Genomic DNA, 19,448 nt, shown 5'->3' with positions numbered 1-19,448 from the left:
ACTTGGTATCCAGGTGTGCTCCAATGAATTCTACAGTCTGAATAGGTTAAAGTTTGGACTTGGTCATGTTCACAGTTATCACTAGCTGTGAAAAAAAGTTTGAGCAAGGTGTCCCTGGCTCAAAGAAGATGCCTGGTGGGGGTGGTTATGAGCCAGTCATAAAGGTATGGGAACACTCAGAATTCCAGCAGCCTGAAATGAGCTGCAGCTGCTGCCATACACTTGGTGAACAACTGGGGACGGTGGTAAGACCAAAGAGCAGGGCTCTGAACTTGAAATGACTGGCTCCCAGCCAGACGCCAAGGAATCTTTTGGAGTATCTGGCCATCTTTATAAGGTAGTACACATCCTGAAGGTCTATCAAGCACATCCAATCATCCTTCCTAAGCAATGGTAGAATGAACTATATTGTGGCCATCTGGAAATTCGTCTGTTTCAAATGACTGAGGTTCAAAATTGGCCTAAGGTCACCGCTCTTCTTTGGAACCAAAAGGAACCTTGAGTAAACTCCAGATCCTTGCTAGTCTGGTGGGACCTCTCGGATAACTTGTTTCTCTAACAGTTTTTAATTTCTAGTGCTGCTGCCTTTCCTTGAGAGGGTGGCAGATTGGGTAATTTTCTTGAATGAAGGCTACTGGTTATAATCCTCTGCACCCAAGTAACTTGAGTGATGGACATTCAAGCTGTGGGGTGCAGGGATAAGAGCCCCTGACTGCCTCCAGAGTGCTGTAGTTGGGCAACCATTTAAAGCACTGAAAATGCCTATGGGAGAAGGGACCCTGAAAGCCTTAGTTTAGCAGATCACTTCAGCCATGGGAGCAACATTTGTATCAGGGAGGTCTATCACCAGAAGTGTGAGGTGCAACGTCTTGGGATTTGAAGAAATGAAAGTTATGTAATTACGGTAATGCTAGATCCGTGTTGTCTTCTTTTGTCCTGTTCAACAACTGGGTTATGGGATTTGACTGGATTGAACCTTGAGGTGTTTCTGACTCCTCCCCTACCCATAATTACCTCAGATCAAGTTTGCCTGCTTGTAGGTATAATATCACGCAAAGGGGAAAAAAAACAAAGGCCTAAGTAATTATTCTGCATTAAAACAAGAAGTACATGTGTAACAGAAAAAGGCTGTTTAAAAGTCAAGGCCCCTGGTCAGATCCAGCCCATCAGCTGTGAACCCAAGACTGACAATTTAGGATGGGGGATGGAGGGAGGGATGCTGATCAGGATGAAACAAGACAACATGGATCTAACATTATGGTAAGTACAATGTTGTCTTTTTCATCCGATTCAACAACTGGGAAAGATTCCCAAGCTACTGAAAAAAGATGTGTGGTCTCAATGAAGGATATTTCTGAGTATGGTGGAGCCAAAGGCCATATGAGATTTGAATTGTACATTCAACCTGTAGTGCAACAGAGAAAAGTAAAAAAAAAACAGACCAAATAACTGCAGTACAAAGCTCATCAGTGGGAACTCCAGCTAAAAAAGCAGTGGAGGCAGGCACTGCTCCAGCTGAATGAGCCTTTGGTTTACAAGGTAAAGTTAATCTCATTTTGTCATAAACAAAGGCAAAATAGTCAGAAAGCCATTTGGACAATGTTACTTTAGAGACTCCTTGTCCCAATTTAACTTTGGAGAAGGAAAGAGAAAAGCTGGTCAGACTTTCTGATATCCTTCATAAGGTATAAATAAAATCTAAATTGATGATGAACATCCATTAAATGTAGAGTATATCCCCTTGTCTGAAAAATTTCGAAAGAATACTGCCAAGCTGGTTTGATTAAGATTGCTACAGAGGCTACTTTCGGAATGAAATGAGGATTAGTTCGCAAAGATGCACTATCTTTATGGAAGACAATGCATGGAGGTTTACAAAATAGAGCCTGTAATTCAGAAATCCTCCTAGCAAATACGGGAACTGGATATCCTGACTGGAGATATTAGAAAAAAGGTCCCCTCAAAAACACTTCAGAAAATTTTAAGGAGGCAATGGAAGTCTAGTCCTGTCCCACATGGAAACTGGAAATAGCTGCTAACTGGACTTTGATAGCTGAAAAACTTCACCTTTATGAAGCAACTCGGCCAAGAAATCTAAAACAGAATGAAAAAGGCCAAAAAGGTTCCAAAATGGTAATTTTACATTTGCTAAGGTAGATCCTTCTGGTATTTTTTTTTTTTTTTTTTGAGGATGATAACATTTGAATGACTGGAACAAACAGCCTGGCAAAAATCTGAATGACTGGAACAAACAGCCTGGCATCTCTGGCCACCTTTAAAATTGAAGAAACCATATGGCCAATTTCAGGGATTTTTTAGTCTTGGTGAGGCTAACTGGACAGATGATGAAGGATTGGACACAGGTCCAACTGGTCCCTATCACTTTGTCAAACAAACGGTTTATCGAATACCTCTTTGTCTAACTTTATTCATTGAATCTTAAGCTATAGAATGCTCATTTTAGCAAACTTCTTCCCAGGCAGAAAAACTAGTTGGCCATCATCGGGAGTTTGCCCTTTACCCCACTGTAGTGCAATCTTGGAGTGAGTTGGTTTATTTAGTTAGAAGGGCTGTGGAGGGTGCAGCTCCCCATCTGGGTTGGTTTTAAATTTTGTGGTATTTGTGATGTTCGCTAGGCTTGCAGAATAATTTCTTTCCTGGGAAAAAATTCACTAAAACAAGCATTCGATGGATTACTTTTCAATAAATAAACTTCAACAAAGCATTATTCGATAAATATTTCATTCGACAAAGTGATACAGAGTCAGTCCAACACCCATGAAGGATGTTTCAGGTGAAGCCAGCGGGGGGGACCAAACTTGCAAGCACCAAAAGAAATAATAACTTTTGCTTTGCAATTCCAGTTACCAGAGGTTCATAGGTAAATACTAAGCTATTGGCCCAAGGGCCCATGTAAGCCTAGTCAACAAGGTTTCCTGGCTTACGCCACCCAAGAAAGTTATTTTCCTGTGCCCCTGCTGAGCATAGCCACAGAAGTGATCCCTTGGGTGCATTTCCTATTTCCCATCCACTCATCAAGATTTTTCTTGAAGAGTGCTAATGAGGAACTTTGCTTGACATAGACGGGAAAGAGTGGAAATGCATAAAAGAGACCCGTGTGCCAACTGTGGACTAGAGTATCCCATGGTGACTGCTTCTGTAGAGGAATTAAATCAAAGTAACTAATGAGTTTGTTGTTTAAGTAAGAAGAGAAAAGATTTCAGCAAGGCTGGCTCCAGCAACTGAAAATAAGCACTGTTACTGACTGATTGAGGGACTACTCATGGTGCAGAAGAACAGACTTGCTCAGTTTGTTGGCCAGAAAATCCTTGACATGTGCAACACAACTAGAAAGCGTTAGGAAGGCATTGCCCACTGCCACACTCATGGCTTCCCGGCACAGTGGCTATGAATGGGTTCATCCGTGTTTGTTGATATACCAGACTACTCCTATGTTGTCCATCTAGATGGAAATCATACCCTTCCGGAGGGAGTCCTGAAATGCCTGCAATGTTAGAAGGACTGCACTCATCTCCAAGACCTTGATGTGAAGGCTGGCCTCTGTCAATGACTAAGAAAGTGGAACCACCTTCCCTTTGAAATCTCCACCCCCATTTCCATCAGACTGGATGGAATGTCGGAAATTCTCTTTCTCTACTGAGGAGGACAAAAAAAGGGAATAACAATCTCTGGTGATTATCCTCTGCACCTCCTGGGTGATAGACTGCCAGGCTTGACAGTTTGGGGATAAGCATTCTCCAGACTGCCTCCAGAATGGTGGTAGTTGGGCAACTGTTCAGGAGCGCTGGAACGGTTTCCTAGCAAAGGGACCTAAAAACACTTGGCTTAGTGGCTTACCTCTGCTACTGAGGTGATGTCCATTAAAATTACCCACCCACACACACACACAAGGGTGGGTCTGTCATCAGAGGTGTCCTGGTGAAAACACTGAGATTTTTGAAACCATAACCTCTTTCCACCCTTTTGGTCTTGGGAAGAAAAGAAGTTATGTCTTACCATAACGTTCCATCTGTGTTGTTGATCCTTGTTCAGTCATTACGTATGGGTATCGGTTCCGACCTCGGAACTGAGCCGGCCATCTTCCAAGCTCGCGTCAGCTACAAACTCTCGAGCTAAACTCTTACCCAGAATTCCCATCTCCCTGTTACCTCAGATTGAGTTTGTAAGTCAAAGGAAGGTAGAGGCTACCTCTGGTCAAATGACCTAAAAGAACTGGATGGTGAGATCCACTAGTAGCCACAGGAGGGGGAAGGATGGAGGGTCGTAATGACTAAACGAGGATCAACAATACAGATGGAACGTTATGATAAGACATAACTTCTTTATCTGATATTGTTAATCCTCGTTCATTCTTTACGTATGTGGCAGGGTCTCCACCTACCTCTATTTCTGGGAGGCTACCATGGAAGGACATTCCTGAGCACCACAGAACCAAAAGATGCTCTTCCCCTGGAGGCCAGATGTCATGTAAAGAAGCTCTGGCATGGAAGGCAGCAGAAGCATCAACCCACCTTGTCGAATGAGCCTTTATAGTAGTAGGCAATGGGATATTACGTTAAGTATAAATGAAGGTCACACAGTCTTTCAACCATCTAGCCAATGTGACCTTAGCAATAGCACATCCTAATCTAGGTCCAGAATAGGCCAAAAATAACTGGTCTGATTTACGAAAGGCCTTAGTCCTGTTCAAGTAGAAGTGAATTTGCCTGTGAATATCTAGGGTATGTAGGCAATACTCTCCTTTGTTTGAATGACTGGAAAAGAAAACTGGCAAGTCAATGGTTTGATTAATGAACATTTCAGAGACCACTTTTGGCAGAAATGAAGGATTAGTTCTCAAAGGCACTCTATCTCTATGAAAAATCAAGTATGGACTGTAGATGCATAAGGCTTGAAGCTCAGAGATACGTCTGGCAGAAGTAATGGTGACCAAAAACAAGGTTTTCCATGACAAATACTTGAGGTCGCAAGAAGAAGCTGGTTCGAAGGGTTCCATTGTCAGAGCTTGTAAAACTAATGACAGGTCCCATGTTTGAATAGGTTCTCTAAAAGGGGGCTTCAGATGATTCACACCTTTTATGAAGGTCTTGCATAATTTGACATGAGAGAGGAGTCTTGGACACCCTCATGAAAATTAGATATTGCAGCCAAATGAACTCTAATGGTAGAGGCCGATAGACCCGATTGAAAAGGTCGGCCAGATACTCTAGTATTATCGATACCGATGCTGAGAAGGGATCTACTTGTTTTTCTTTCAGCCAACAGGTAAATCTTTTCCACTTGCTTAGATAAGTAATTCTAGTGGAAGACTTATGAGATGCAATAAGAATGTCCCGTACTGGTAAAGAAAGATCATTCTGCCTGGCAATCAAGGGAATTGGAGGAGCCAAGCTGTGAGCTTCAGGCTGTCCACGCTGGGATGAATCAGGTTCTGCAGATGTGAGATCAACCCCGGGGTTGGATGGAGACTCCATGGTTGATCTAGCAGGTGAGGCCAAAGGAAGGGGAACCAAATCTGACAAGGACAATATGGTGCTATGAGGATCACTATGCTCTTCAACCGAAGGCTTTCTTCAAAAACTGGGGAATGAGGGGGAAAGGTGGGAATGCATAAAGAAGACCCGAGGGCCAATCATGGACTAGAGCATCCCTGGGTGACTGTCCCGGAGGGGGAAATCAGGGCAAAGTAGTTGCTGCATTTGTAGTTGGTCGGGGATGCAAAGAGGTCACAGCAAGGATAGCCCCACCGGTGGAAGATCTCCACCACTAAGGGATTCAGGGACCACTCGTGAGGTTGTAGAATGCACCTGCTGAGTCTGTCTGCTATCACTTGGAACTCCGAGAATGTGCTTTACTAGAAGAAAACGGCTGGTAGCCATCGCCCATTGCCATATCCTCATGGCCTCTCGACAGAGGGGGTAAGATTTGGTTGCACCTTGTTTGTTGATGTACCAGACCACCACCATGTTGTCTGATTGTATTGCAATCGTCCCAGACGGCAGCAGGGAATGGAATGCTCGCAACGCCAGAAGCACCACCCTCAGCTCTAGAACATTTATATGCAGTTGGGCTTCCAATTCAGACCAAGTGCCTTGGACTGTCTGTCCCTGACATAGCCCCCTCCACCCCATCAGGGAGGCGTCCGTGATCAATGTAGCCTTGGGCTGCTGGGGGGAGAAGAGGCGAGACTACTGTGATGGGTTGTGGGTCATCCACTGTTTGCAAGTGTGGGTTACTCGAATCTTGGCTGAAAAAGGATGCTGAAAAGGATACCATTGGGTGAGCAGTAGCCATTGTAGAAGCCTCATATGAAACCTGGCCAGGGAGACAATGGAGATGGAGGCTGCCATGGAACCCAACAGCTGTAGGACAGAGTGAGCTGTGGATTTCTCCCTTGAAAGGATTGGGATCAGTTGTTGTTTTATCCTTAGAATTCTGTGCTCTGGAATGGATGCTCTGCAATTCTTTGTATCCAAGATAATCCCTATGAATTCTGTGGACTGAGATGGGGTGAGACTGGATTTTTGCCAGTTTATGGTTATGCCTAGCCTTTGTGCAGCGAGGAGAGAGTATGCCAAGGCTTCTTCCAATAGATGTCTGGTGGGGGCGGAGATGAGCCAGTCGTCTAGGTATGGAAACACCTGGAATCCTTGTAGTTGCAAGTGAGCTGTGACAACTGCCATGCACTTTGCGAACACTCTGGGGGCTGTAGAGAGTTTGAAGGGCAGTGCTCTGAACTGGTAGTGACTGGCTCCCGCACGGAAGCGCAGAAATCTTCTCGATGGCCTGTCCACTTTTATGTGGTAGTGCGCATCTTGAAGATCTATCGAGCACATCCAATCATCTTTTTCCAAAAGGGGGAGGATAGACTGTATTGTGACCATCTGGAATTTTTGTACTCTTACAAATTTGATCAACACACTGAGTTCCAAAATTGGTCTCCAGTCCCCAGTCTTCTTTGGCACCAAAAATAGTCTTGAGTAGAATCCGGATCCTATCTGGTCTGGAGGGACTATTTGGATGACTTTTTCTTAGCAGCTTTTCTATCTCTAGTAATGCTTCTTCTACCCTTTGTTGGGTGGAACGTCAGGTAGGTTTTTTGAAGGGACAGGACAAAGATTGAAGGGGATATGATAACCTCTGGTTATAATCCTTTGTATCCAAGAATCGGTGGTTATGATTAGCCAATCAGAAGAGTACAAGGAGAAACTACCCCCAGCCACCTCCAGAGGAAAGGAGTTGGGTCGCTCTTCAGGAACGCTGATAGGATTGGCCAGGAAAAGAGTCCCTGAAAACCTGGTTAAGCAGACCCCCTCTGCCCCGAAAGGGGCATCTTCCCTGTGAGTTTCCTCCTCTGCCTCTAGGGGAGAACTTGGCCTGAGTGTCACGGAAAGGACACTGAGACTTCTTGAACCATATCTTCCCACTCTTTTGGTTTCGGGAGAAAGGATGTTGAGGGGAAGAATAACGGACACCTACGGCAGAAAGGGTCTTACCGTCCTGTTCACATCTGGCCAGTGTGCTTTCAATTTTGGGTCCAAACAGTGAAAAGGCTTCAATGGGAGCGTTAAGAAAGGAAGCTTTAAAGAATTCTGCGAAATTGCACAAGCGCATCCAGGCTTGTCGTTTCAAGACCACAGCTGAACCCGCCGCTCTAGCTGCTCCTTCTGATGTGTGAGATATCAATCGCACAAGTAAAACCAGCTGCAAAACACGAACTCAAAAGAGAAAACTTGCAGAGAAAACCAGTTTAATAAAAAGCAGAGCTTTCGGGCGTAACCCTTCTTCAATACTAATACATTCAAACACTAAACTCTAGAAGCTTAAATACAAGTCTAAAATCACATGACCAGCAGCCAAATGAAATCATGTGACAGAAAACAAATTAAAAATTAAAGACATATACATATAAATATATTAAAAGATGTGTAGATACACAGTATAAAATATTTACTTTACAATATTACGTAGTTTAACTAACACAGGTTTTAAACTGACAGTGCTATTTAAACCAGGATGAGTGTCAGCAGCTAATCTCAATATCCATTCAAATTCTTTGAGCTCAAGGCGGTTGTTGACATCACCACCTCTTTCATTTGGACAAAGAGCATCAATCACTCTAAACTTAAATGTATGTGTTTCACCACAAGTTTTAATACGTTTACATAGTGCATTATTGTCACAATTTCTCCTAATTTCAGAATTATGGTCTATAACACGTTCCTTACGCTTACGTATTGTTTTTCCCACGTAAAATGAACTGCATGAGATGCAGGTAGCCAAATAAACCACAAAAGTGGTGTTACAAGTAGCTGTAATTTTAAAATTAAATACTTGTCTATTGGCAGGATGAGTAAAAATATCACTACCATTCCCTAAGATATAAGCACAGGCAACACAGTTAAAACATGGAAAAGTACCAGTTTTAGCAGCCAATTGTGTATAACAGGGTCTATAAAAATCTTTATAACAGAGTAAACTTTTAATCGTCCTCATATTTTTATATGTAAAATGTGGCTTGGTGCCCAATATAGTTTTAGTTCATCCAATGCCATCAGAATGGGCCAGTTCCTGTTAATAATTTGTCTAATTGAACTTGACCTACCATTAAAAGTTGTGACGTACCTTATTTCATGTTGAGTAATGGTGTTATTACACTGACTATCTGTGAGGCTTGACCTATCTTCCAAAAAAGTTGGTATAAGTGATGTCTGCCTAGCTTCCATTACATCAGATTTAAGCTTGGATAATAAATTCATATCATATCCACTAGAAAAAAAGTCCTCTACCATATTATCAAGTTGTGAAACAAATGTAGTATTATCAGTAGTTAGTCTACTCGCTCTAATAAATTGAGATTTTGCTACACCTTTAAAGACATGTGGCGCATGCATACTACTGTGATGCGTATATCTTCCATTACTAACATCCTTTCTATAAATACTAGTGTTTAATATGCCATCATTCAATTGCAGTTTGACATCTAAAAAACATATGCTGCTGTCAGACACATCCATTTTAAAGTTCAAAAAATTAGTACTAGAATTTAAATAATCAATGAAAATATTCAAATCATCCAAAGTACCATTCCATATTAGTAGACAATCGTCTACAAATCGCTGATAGAAACTAATGTTACTAAGAAATAGATTTTGTGCATTAAACAAATAGTTGCATTCCCATTGGTAAAGCACTAAATTAGCGTAAGTATTTGCAACGGATGTGCCCATAGCTACGCCTGTTAACTGAAGAAATAAGGTATTATTAAACATAAACACATTGTTCCTCAGAACTACATCCATAAGGCAACAGATATTGCTAATGAGCCTATGGTCAGGACTAGGTTGAGAAGACAAAAATTCTCTAAGTAGTTCTATTCCCATATCATTGGGGATAACTGTGAAAAGGGACATGATATCAAGCGTCACTAAATAATATTTCTTGGTATTTAAATCAGTTTTTACATTATTATACCATACCCGTAGCTTTGACAATAAATCACAAGTATCATTTAGAATAGAACTACATTTAGGTAAATAAACTTCTAATTGCCTATGCAAATAAACTGATATGGGTTCAGTAACCCAACCACCTCCAGAGACAATCGGTCTCATGGGTGGATTTTCCAGGGATTTATGAATCTTAGGGATCCCATATAAATGTGGAATCAGAGGACAAGGTACTGTAAAATAGTTAAAAAGATCAATATCTATGTCATTATTAAGCTGCAGCTCATACACAACCATGTTCACATAACTTATACAATTTTTTACATCAGTTCTAGTGATAACTTTAAAGGCAGTATCATCATTTAAAAGCAGAGAAACAGCTGAAAAATAATTATCACGATTCATTAAGACAGCCTTGCCACCTTTATCAGCTTGTTTTATAATAATGTCATTACACTGTTGTAAACTTTTTAAGGCTTTATACTCAGAGAAGCTTAAACTATATGCCTTGTTTTTAACAGGTTTTAAATAGAGTTCTCTAATATGAAACTCACAAATGTCATGAAAAGCCTTTAGTACAGGAACACTGACTGGCATAAAAGTGCTACTACGTTTACAACATTTTTCAGGCGCAGGAGTATTACCAAATAGCAGTCTTAAGTTGAGATTTCGAACAAAGATTTTTAGTTCTGTTAAAGCAGAGACAATATTGTCACAACCATATGGTATAAATTTAAAACCTTTACTGAAAAGCGAAAAGTGCGCTGATTGTAATTCAAATGTGGAGAGGTTTAATACACTGTTCATTTGCGACTTACTTTGTTCAGTCCTAAAGGGCTTTGATTTTTCCTTTTGTTTGTAGATGTAATTTGTGTAGATAACAAGCCCCTCGACTTGGGGGATTTATTTCCAACTGCTTCTGGTTGTTCTAACTGAAAGCGCTTAGGTACAAAGCTAAAAGTAAGTTGTTGAGTCTTTTTTCCAGTTAGCGTATTCACGTTGTCAGCGCCATCATTCTTACTTCGTATCCTAACAGATGCATGCTGCTGGTTACAGACGTAGGTGTAGGTTGGACTATCCCGTCAGATGTTGTATTGGGGGGAATCTCTTTAGTTGTAGGTGTTTCTACGACATTAGTGTTGCATACAGGTTCATCAAAAGTATCTAAGGCATCAAGTGCTTCTTTATAAGTAGGCTTTTGATAATTAGAGGTTGTATGATAATCAGATTTAGGCCAAGAGAAAATATTCCCCTTTTGGAAGTCCCCAATGTCACATAAAAGTTTACGTTTCTTAGTAGCTTCCATTCTTATGTCGAGGGTATGCAGTCTATCTAGCATTTGCTGATAGACATGAATTAACTTAGAAAAAACAGAAAGTTCCATAATGGCATTTTCCATGGTGAAGATTTCTTTTTTATATTCATCTTCTATTTTAACAAAGAAATCATTCATTAAGCACATATAGTCTAAAGACAACTTGATGTTCAACTATTGCCATGATTTTAAAAGTTCAGGAAAAGTATTGCCATATGAAGGCATTTTAAGAATCCTAAGCCCACGTGGGACAATACCTCTTTCCACATAAGCTAAAAAGCTAAAATGCTGCCACTGCAAGCGTTTAAATGCAGTTACCGTTCTCTCTAATTGTTGCAAGATTTTATGAAACTCTGCCAGGCTTTCTGGCTCAGGAACAACATCAGACGAAGTAGCAGAGTTTGTAGAGTCCACACAGTTCAGTAAAGGGTTGGTCTCAATATTAATCAGAGACTTTAAAGAATTCAAGCTAGTTCCAACTGCCATATCCAGGCTAAGGGCTGCGAGTTAGACCTCCAACAGGAATTCCCAATAACAGCAGAAACAGTAACAGCACAAGTAAAACCAGTTGCAAATCACGAACTCAAAAGAGAAAACTTGCAGAGAAAACCAGTTTAATAAAAAGCAGAGCTTTTGGGCGTAACCCTTCTTCAATACTAATACATTCAAACACTAAACTCTAGAAGCTTAAATACAGGTCTAAAATCACATGACCAGCAGCCAAATGAAATCATGTGACAGAAAACAAATTAAAAATTAAAGACATATACATATAAATATATTAAAAGATGTGTAGATACACAGTATAAAATATTTACTTTACAATATTACGTAGTTTAACTAACACAGGTTTTAAACTGACAGTGCTATTTAAACCAGGATGAGTGTCAGCAGCTAATCTCAATATCCATTCAGATTCTTTGAGCTCAAGGTTGTTGACATCACCACCTCTTTCATTTGGACAAAGAGCATCAATCACTCTAAACTTAAATGTATGTGTTTCACCACAAGTTTTAATATGTTTACATAGTGCATTATTGTCACAATTTCTCCTAATTTCAGAATTATGGTCTATAACACGTTCCTTAAGCTTACGTATTGTTTTTCCCACGTAAAATGAACTGCATGAGATGCAGGTAGCCAAATAAACCACAAAAGTGGTGTTACAAGTAGCTGTAATTTTAAAATTAAATACTTGTCCATTGGCAGGATGAGTAAAAATATCACTACCATTCCCTAAGATATAAGCACAGGCAACACAGTTAAAACATGGAAAAGTACCATTTAGCAGCCAATTGTGTATAACAGGGTCTATAAAAATCTTTATAACAGAGTAAACTTTTAATCGTCCTCATATTTTTATATGTAAAATGTGGCTTGGTGCCCAATATAGTTTTAGTTCATCCAATGCCATCAGAATGGGCCAGTTCCTGTTAATAATTTGTCTAATTGAACTTGACCTACCATTAAAAGTTGTGACGTACCTTATTTCATGTTGAGTAATGGTGTTATTACACTGACTATCTGTGAGGCTTGACCTATCTTCCAAAAAAGTTGGTATAAGTGATGTCTGCCTAGCTTCCATTACATCAGATTTAAGCTTGGATAATAAATTCATATCATATCCACTAGAAAAAAAGTCCTCTACCATATTATCAAGTTGTGAAACAAATGTAGTATTATCAATATCAATCGCATGGAGGAGTTAGATATTGACTCAATGGTGGCTAGCTGAGAAGCCACTTTGTCACGGACCTCATCAGATATGGCACCAGCCAAGGTTTCAGAGAACCCAGAAATTAGATCCCTTTGAAGCCTGGTAAAGTGTGCCATATAATTCAGGGACCTGATAGCAAAGGTCGCTGATGCAAAGGTGTGTTTCCCTATCCTATCCAGGGCCCGGGACTCTTTGTTGGGCAGATGGACAGTCTGGCTTTCTTCTTCCGCCAGATCTTTTTTGGTTGCGGTCGCCATCACCACAGCATCCACAGGGAGACCTTTAGACCAATGGGGATCCGTAGCAGGAGGGGACAAAATCTTATCTGGCCTCCGGGGAATAGCCTCGATGGTGTCAGAAGCCTTCCACGCACGCTGCATGATGAGCCGGACCAGTTCATCGGCAGGTGGAGTAACCCAGGAGGTAGGGAGCCGGGTGAGAAAAGCCTGCAGGAACACAGACTCCTCAGAGGTCGGATGAAAGGGCTGCCAGTCACCTCACTGTTTAAGGATTTCGAGGATATCACCAAAGGATACCTTAGAGGATGAGCGAGGGGATCCTACCCCATCATCAAAGTCTGTGTCTTCAGTGAGGGACTCCTCTGTGGAGTCCATGTGCTTCCTCTTGCATGAATTTTTCTGGTGAAGTTCCTCAGAGGGGGAAGCTGGGGAAGACAACAGAAAGGGGGTTTCCTGTGGGAATATGTCCTGATGCCCTTGCGCCCGGTGTCCGCTAGGTGTGACTTGTGAACATAGCGGTCCAGAGGATGGTGGGGAGATGGACAGCACAGTATTGCCAGCAGAAGTCAGAGCCTTCTCCATCAGTTGGAAGGCTGGTCCACCTGAAGAGGGGTGAGTGTCCAGGACAGGGGTCACCCCTCCCCTAAGTGGCTCAGCCTGCCGACCCGGAGTCCCCGGATGGCTGTGAAACAACAAATTACGCGTATCACAACTATAATCCTGGGTCGTAGCAAAACTCTCGTCCCACGAAGGCAACTGTAGTTCCTTAGTGAGGTCCATAAAGGGAACCGTAGAGGAGGAAGACTCTGCTATATCAAGGGACTTCAAAGGCAATGAAGGAGGAGAATAAGAAGGGGTCTTTGGCGATGGGTGATCACTTCCCAAGGAAGGATAGGTCCTGGGGGGCAGGATACCTCTGGCCAGAAGCACTTGATCCACAAGACGCAACAAGTCGTGTTCAGAAAGTCTTCTAGTGAACCTCACGGAGACAGCTGAGGGAGAAACAGGTCTGTCCACACAAGAGACAAGCTCGCTGCCCACCTTACCAGTCCGCACTGAAAACAACGGGGCCGAGAGAGACTGGACTACGGGTGTCTGCACTGAGGAAATCATTGGTGCCTAGGTCACGGTCTGCACTGACAAAAATATCGGTGCCAAAGTGGTTGCCGGTACCAAAGCTGGAACCGACAAAATTGGTGTCAATAACTGAGGCGTCGGTTCCGAGTAAGATGTCGGAGCCGACGTGGTCAAGGTCTTCGCCGAATGAACAGTCGGTGCCGATGTAGTAGTCATACTCTGAACCGAGGAGCCCCTCTGTACCGATACAGTAAAGGCTACAGTAGACGGAGCCAAAATCACTGATGGCGATGAAGGCCTTGGTGGCAAAGGTCTAGGCACCGAAAGCGCTGGGGCCGACTGAATGACCTCCGAAGCAGAAATCTTAGCCTTTTTAGGTCTTGGTTGGCGGGAGTCCCTAGCCGGGGACGAAGGCAGAGACTTGGCATTTGTAAGATCATCCAATATTTTCTTATGGGTTCTAGAAGGGTTTGAAGCCTCCGACCCAGAAATAGCCTCTGAAAAGGGAGATTTAAAAAGTCCCTTCAGCAACAACTTATTTTTCCTCTCAATCAAGTTCTATTGGAAAAAATTTTACAAATACCACAGGGCGGGTCAACAGATAAGTGAGACACACCCAAGCAATAAACACAGAGTGTGCATCCGATGTAGATAATTTGTGTCCACAATCTGAACACCTTTTCAATCCTGGACTACCTTTTCTATCTACCGTGATAGAAAAAGAGACAGAAGAAAGGGTTTACCAACGATGGTAAGGGAGAAAATACCTTGCGGTAAAAAGTGCAGAGTAAAGAGAAGGAAACTCAAGGAAATATAGTCCCTAAATGCGATAAGGTAAGAGACAACAAAATAGAAACTTTTCAGACAGAAAAAGTTATATTAGACTAGTCTAACAACAAATATCTATACTTAGCTCAAGAGAAGAAGCTTGACACGACCGAATGGCGATGCGGCAAAACAAAATCTGAAGTAACAGGGAGAGGGGAATTTTGGGTAAGAGTTTAGCTCGAGAGTTTGTAGCTGACGCGAGCTTGGAAGATGGCCGGCTCGGTTCCAAGGTCAGAACCAATACCCATAAGTAAGGAATGAACGAGGATTAACAATATCAGATTTTCCTTTGTAGGGTGGAAAAATGTATGCCAACTGCTGATAGGGTCTTGCCTTCCCGTTCGCTTCTGGTAAAAGTTTCTTTTACCACAGGTCCAAAAACGGTCGAAGCATCAAAGAAAGTATCAACAAAAGATGTCTTATAGCTCTCTGCCAAACCACATAGGTGCATCAAGGTGTGCTGACAAATGTAATGCTGGTCCCAGCTGCCCTTACTGTGCTATCAGCTACTTTAGAAAACAAGAATCAGAGTCCTATCACCATCTAGGTCACAGGTAGGATACCCAACCTGACTCAATATTTCTGGATTGCCTCTTCTTTTCTGCCTTAGAAAACAGATGTATGACTACATCAGTCATGGACTGAAGCGTAGATAACTGAAAACTCCAAGGAATTCTGGATGTCCCCAGGTAGGTTACCCGAAAGGGATTTTGACAGCAACTTCATCAAGTCCCTTTGGAAACAAGTCATATGAGTCGAGCAGTTTAGTGCTCTTGAGTGGAAATGTCACTGAAGCATCCATCCATGTTTGTTAGAGCCATACTTAAAAAAAAAACTATCCTATTTTTGGGCCTTTGTCCTCTCATTATTTATGGCTTTGTCCATATTTCTTGCTCTAAGAGGATGACATGTATGGCCCCTTCCTCAGGGCCACCCTCCATTGGGGCTTCTGAGGAAAGGTAGGAAACAAAAGGACAGTTCAACCCAACAGTTGAGTGAAGCTCAATGCCCCTGTCAAACAGGATGAGTGGACACAGTAACAGAGTCCAAGGAAGGTCAGGATGGAACTGAATGAGATAGAGTCACCTCCTCTATGGATGTGGAGAGAACCCTCTCAAATGCCTTGAAAGCCAAAGCCAAAATCATAGCAAAATTGGCACTCCCCTGACTTGAAGGACAGGAATGGAGTATCCCATACACCAATCTGACTCAGCTCCGAGCCTGACAGCAGTACTGACCTGTCCATAGCCGAAGTGCTGAAAGGCAAAGAAGGCTCTGAAACCTTCAGTGTTGACCCCGACCCTCAGTTGTGAAACTTCTGCTCTTGAGATTCATCATTATCTGACAAGACTAGAGCCAAAAGGGTGAGGGAAACCATCAGAGTAGAAGTTGATAGTGCTGCCAGCTCTGATATGGGTGCTTTGTGTTAGAAACACAGATCTGTGTTTTTTTTTTTTTTTTTTTTTTTTTTTAACATTTGTTGACCGGGAATGTCCGACTAGGTTCCACAGATCCTGTTTTCAGCGGAGGCCCAGGGAGAAATTCTCCAGAAGCATGTCTTTTAGAATTCAGTTGAATCTGAAAGTCAGAATGGACAGTACAGTTGTGTAAGATGTTACCATAAAAAGAAGTTATGTACTCACCATAACGTTCCATCTGAGGAGTTACACTTAATTTTTCTGCAGCCTGTGGGTATTCGGATCCATATCAGATCCGAGCCGGCAACTTTTCAAGCATCTGCTCTGAGCTCCAAGCTCCTCCCCCTTACCCATAACCCATCACCATCTCCTACCTTCCCTCAGATCGAGTTTGCCACTACTCAACAAATTAGCAGCTCAACTATATAATAAACCCTGAACAGGTTCGAGGGAAGGAGGGTGGGATGGTTGCAGAAAAATGAAGTGTAACTACTCAGATGGAAAGTTATGGTGAGTACATAACTTCATCTGAAGCAGTTAACTTCATTTTATCTGCAACCTGTGGGACAGAGTCCCCAGCTACTTAAACTCCTAGGAGGCCCTCATGGAAGGATATTCCTGAGCACCGCAGAGCTGAAGGATGCTTTCCCTCTAGAGATCAAATCCAACTTAAAATGAGAAATGAAGGTATATGACCTTGCCCACATTGTTGCTGCACAAATGTCATCCAGTGGAACCCTAGAACAAAATGCAGCAGAAGTCACCATAGATCTGGTAGAATGAACTTTAACACGACCTGGTGGGGGCAGACCTTTGTCTTTATAAATTTGCAAAATACATTGTGTAATCCATCCAGCTAAGGAAACCTTGGAGATGGCTTTGCCCAGAAAGGGTTTAGAAAAGACACAAATAACTAGTCAGACTTACGGAAGGACTTTGTCCTGTGTAAATAAAAATGAAGCTGTCTATGAACATCTAGCAAATGCAGCTTATATTCACCCTTGTTCTGAAAATTTGGAAAGAAAACAGGCAGGTTAATTGTTTGATTAATGTTTGACTCAGAAGCTACTTTTGGTAAGAAAGTAGGGTTTGTGCGGTGAGAAACCCTGTCCTTATGGAAGATCAAGTAAGGGGGCACAGCAAACAAAGCTTGAATCTCAGAAACCCTCCTAGCCGACGTAATGGCCACTGAGAAAGCTGTATTCCACGATAAGAACTTCAAATCTACTGATTCTGCAGGTTCAAAGGGGGGAGCAACTAAAGCCTGCAGAACCAGGGTAAGGTTGCAAGGAGGAACAGTGTACTTTATTGCGGGACACAAAAGAAAGGTGCCTTTAAGAAAAGCCTTACACAGTCTAGAAGAGGCCAGGGCATTCATGTTTTCTCCAACATGGAAATTCGAGATAGCTGCCAGTTGCACTTACACCATAGAGGAACTAGGCCCTTGTTGAAAAATATTGGCTAAGAAATCCAACACTGCAAGAACAGGGGTTGTAAAGGGATTCAGGTTCCTCTGAGAAGCCCAACTAGAGAATCGTTTCCATTTACTGCAGTAAATCTTCCTAGTGGAGGCCTTATGGGACACCACCAGAATAGTTTTACTGAAGATGAAAGACTGGGAGTCCTGGTAATCAAGGGAACTGGAGCAACCAAGCAGTCAGCTTGAGGCTGTCCATGTTGGGTGGACAAGTACCCGAGGAATGGGAAATTAGATCCTGGCAGGGATCCAGAATCCAAGGAGGAGCTAGCACATGAGACCAGAGGAAGTGGAACCACACCTGACGAGGCCAGAATGGGGCAATGAGGATCACTTTGCACCCCAGCTGGCAAGCTTTCTGAAGAAACTTCAGAATGAGAGGTAACGGGGGATAAGCATACAGTAAACCGGGAGGCCAAGCATGGACTAGAACATCTCTGGGGGGGATCCCCTGGTGAGGGAATCAGAGCGAAGAACTCGCTGCACTTCGCGTTGGAAGGAGATGCGAAGAGATCGCAGCAAGGCTGATACTACGCAAGGAAGATCTCCTCCGCTATCGATTGTTTCAGAGACGACTCGTATGGCATTAGAATAGCCCAACTCAATCTGTCCGCTATGTTGGAGCGTCCCTGGATGTGAGTTGCAATCAGAAATCGACTGGTGGAGATCACCCACTCCCAAACTCTCATGGCCTCACAACACACAGGGTAAGATCTGGTTCCTCCCTGTTTGCTGATGTACCAGACAACTGACATGTTGTCTGACTGAATTGCAAGAGTCCCCGGAGGAAGGACAGTGTGAAAGGCTTGCAACACTAAAAGCACTGCTCTCATCTCCAGAACACTGATATGCAATCTGGTCACAATCTGGGACCACGCGCCTTAGACCGCCCTCCCCAGATAATGCCCCCCCCCACCCGAGCTGGGAGGCATCCATGGTCACTGTGGATTGGGCTGTGGGTGAAACAAATGGGCGTCCCGCTAAGATCTACAGTGATTGGAGCCACGAGAAAAGTGACGCACTGCAGGCTATGCCGATTTGAATTGGATATTCCATGGGGAAATCTAGCCAAGACCACTGTACGGCCAGAGTCCACTGAAGAACACGCAGGTAAAGACGCGCACAGGGGAGGATCGAGACTGTTGCAGCCATAGAGCCTAACATTGCCCGCCTTTTGTAGCCTGGGGCCAAGAACCACTGATATATGGACCCGTAGGCTCTGGACCCTGTCTGGAGTTAGGAAGACTTTCAATTGAAGGGTGTCCAGCCATGCCCCGATAAAGTCCAAGATCTGCACCGCTTCCCAGCGCGACTTTGAAACATTGATAGTGACCCCTAGCCAGTCCGCAAGATGAAGGAAGGAGTCTTTGGCTATGCAAAGAAGATGCTTGGTGGAAGCAGCGAGGAGCCAATCGTCTAGGTAAGGGAATACCTGAATTCCCTGAAGCCTCAAGTGAGCAGCTACGACTGCCATTACCTTGGTAAACATCCTGGGGGGCTATGGTGAGACCGAAGGGTAGGGCTCTGAACTGGAAATGACTGGCTCCCAGCCAGAAGCAAAGGAATCTCCTGGAGCTTCTGCAAATCTTGATGTGGTAATTAAGTGTCCTGGAGGTCTATCGAGCACATCAAGTCGCATTCTCAAAGATAAGGTAGAATGGACTGCAGGGTGACCATCCAGAATTTTTGCTAGGCTACAGCCAGGTTCAAGGTTGACAAGTCCAAGATGGGCCTGAGGTCCCCCATCTTTTTTGGCACTAAAAAGAACCTGGAGTAAACACCTGGTCTGGACTGATTTGGGGAGACCGGTTCGATGGCTCGTTTGCGAAGCAGCTTGGAAATCTTTAGGGCTGCTGCCTCCCTTTGAGTGGGTGGGGCATCTGGGAGGTGCTTTGGTTGGACGGGAG

Source organism: Protopterus annectens, chromosome 9.part0, assembly GCF_019279795.1.
Source record: "Protopterus annectens isolate FY-2018-M chromosome 9.part0, PAN1.0, whole genome shotgun sequence".
NCBI classification, from domain to species: domain Eukaryota; kingdom Metazoa; phylum Chordata; order Ceratodontiformes; family Protopteridae; genus Protopterus; species Protopterus annectens.
The sequence above is the reverse complement of the archived record's forward strand: the minus strand, read 5'-3'. Positions refer to the sequence as shown.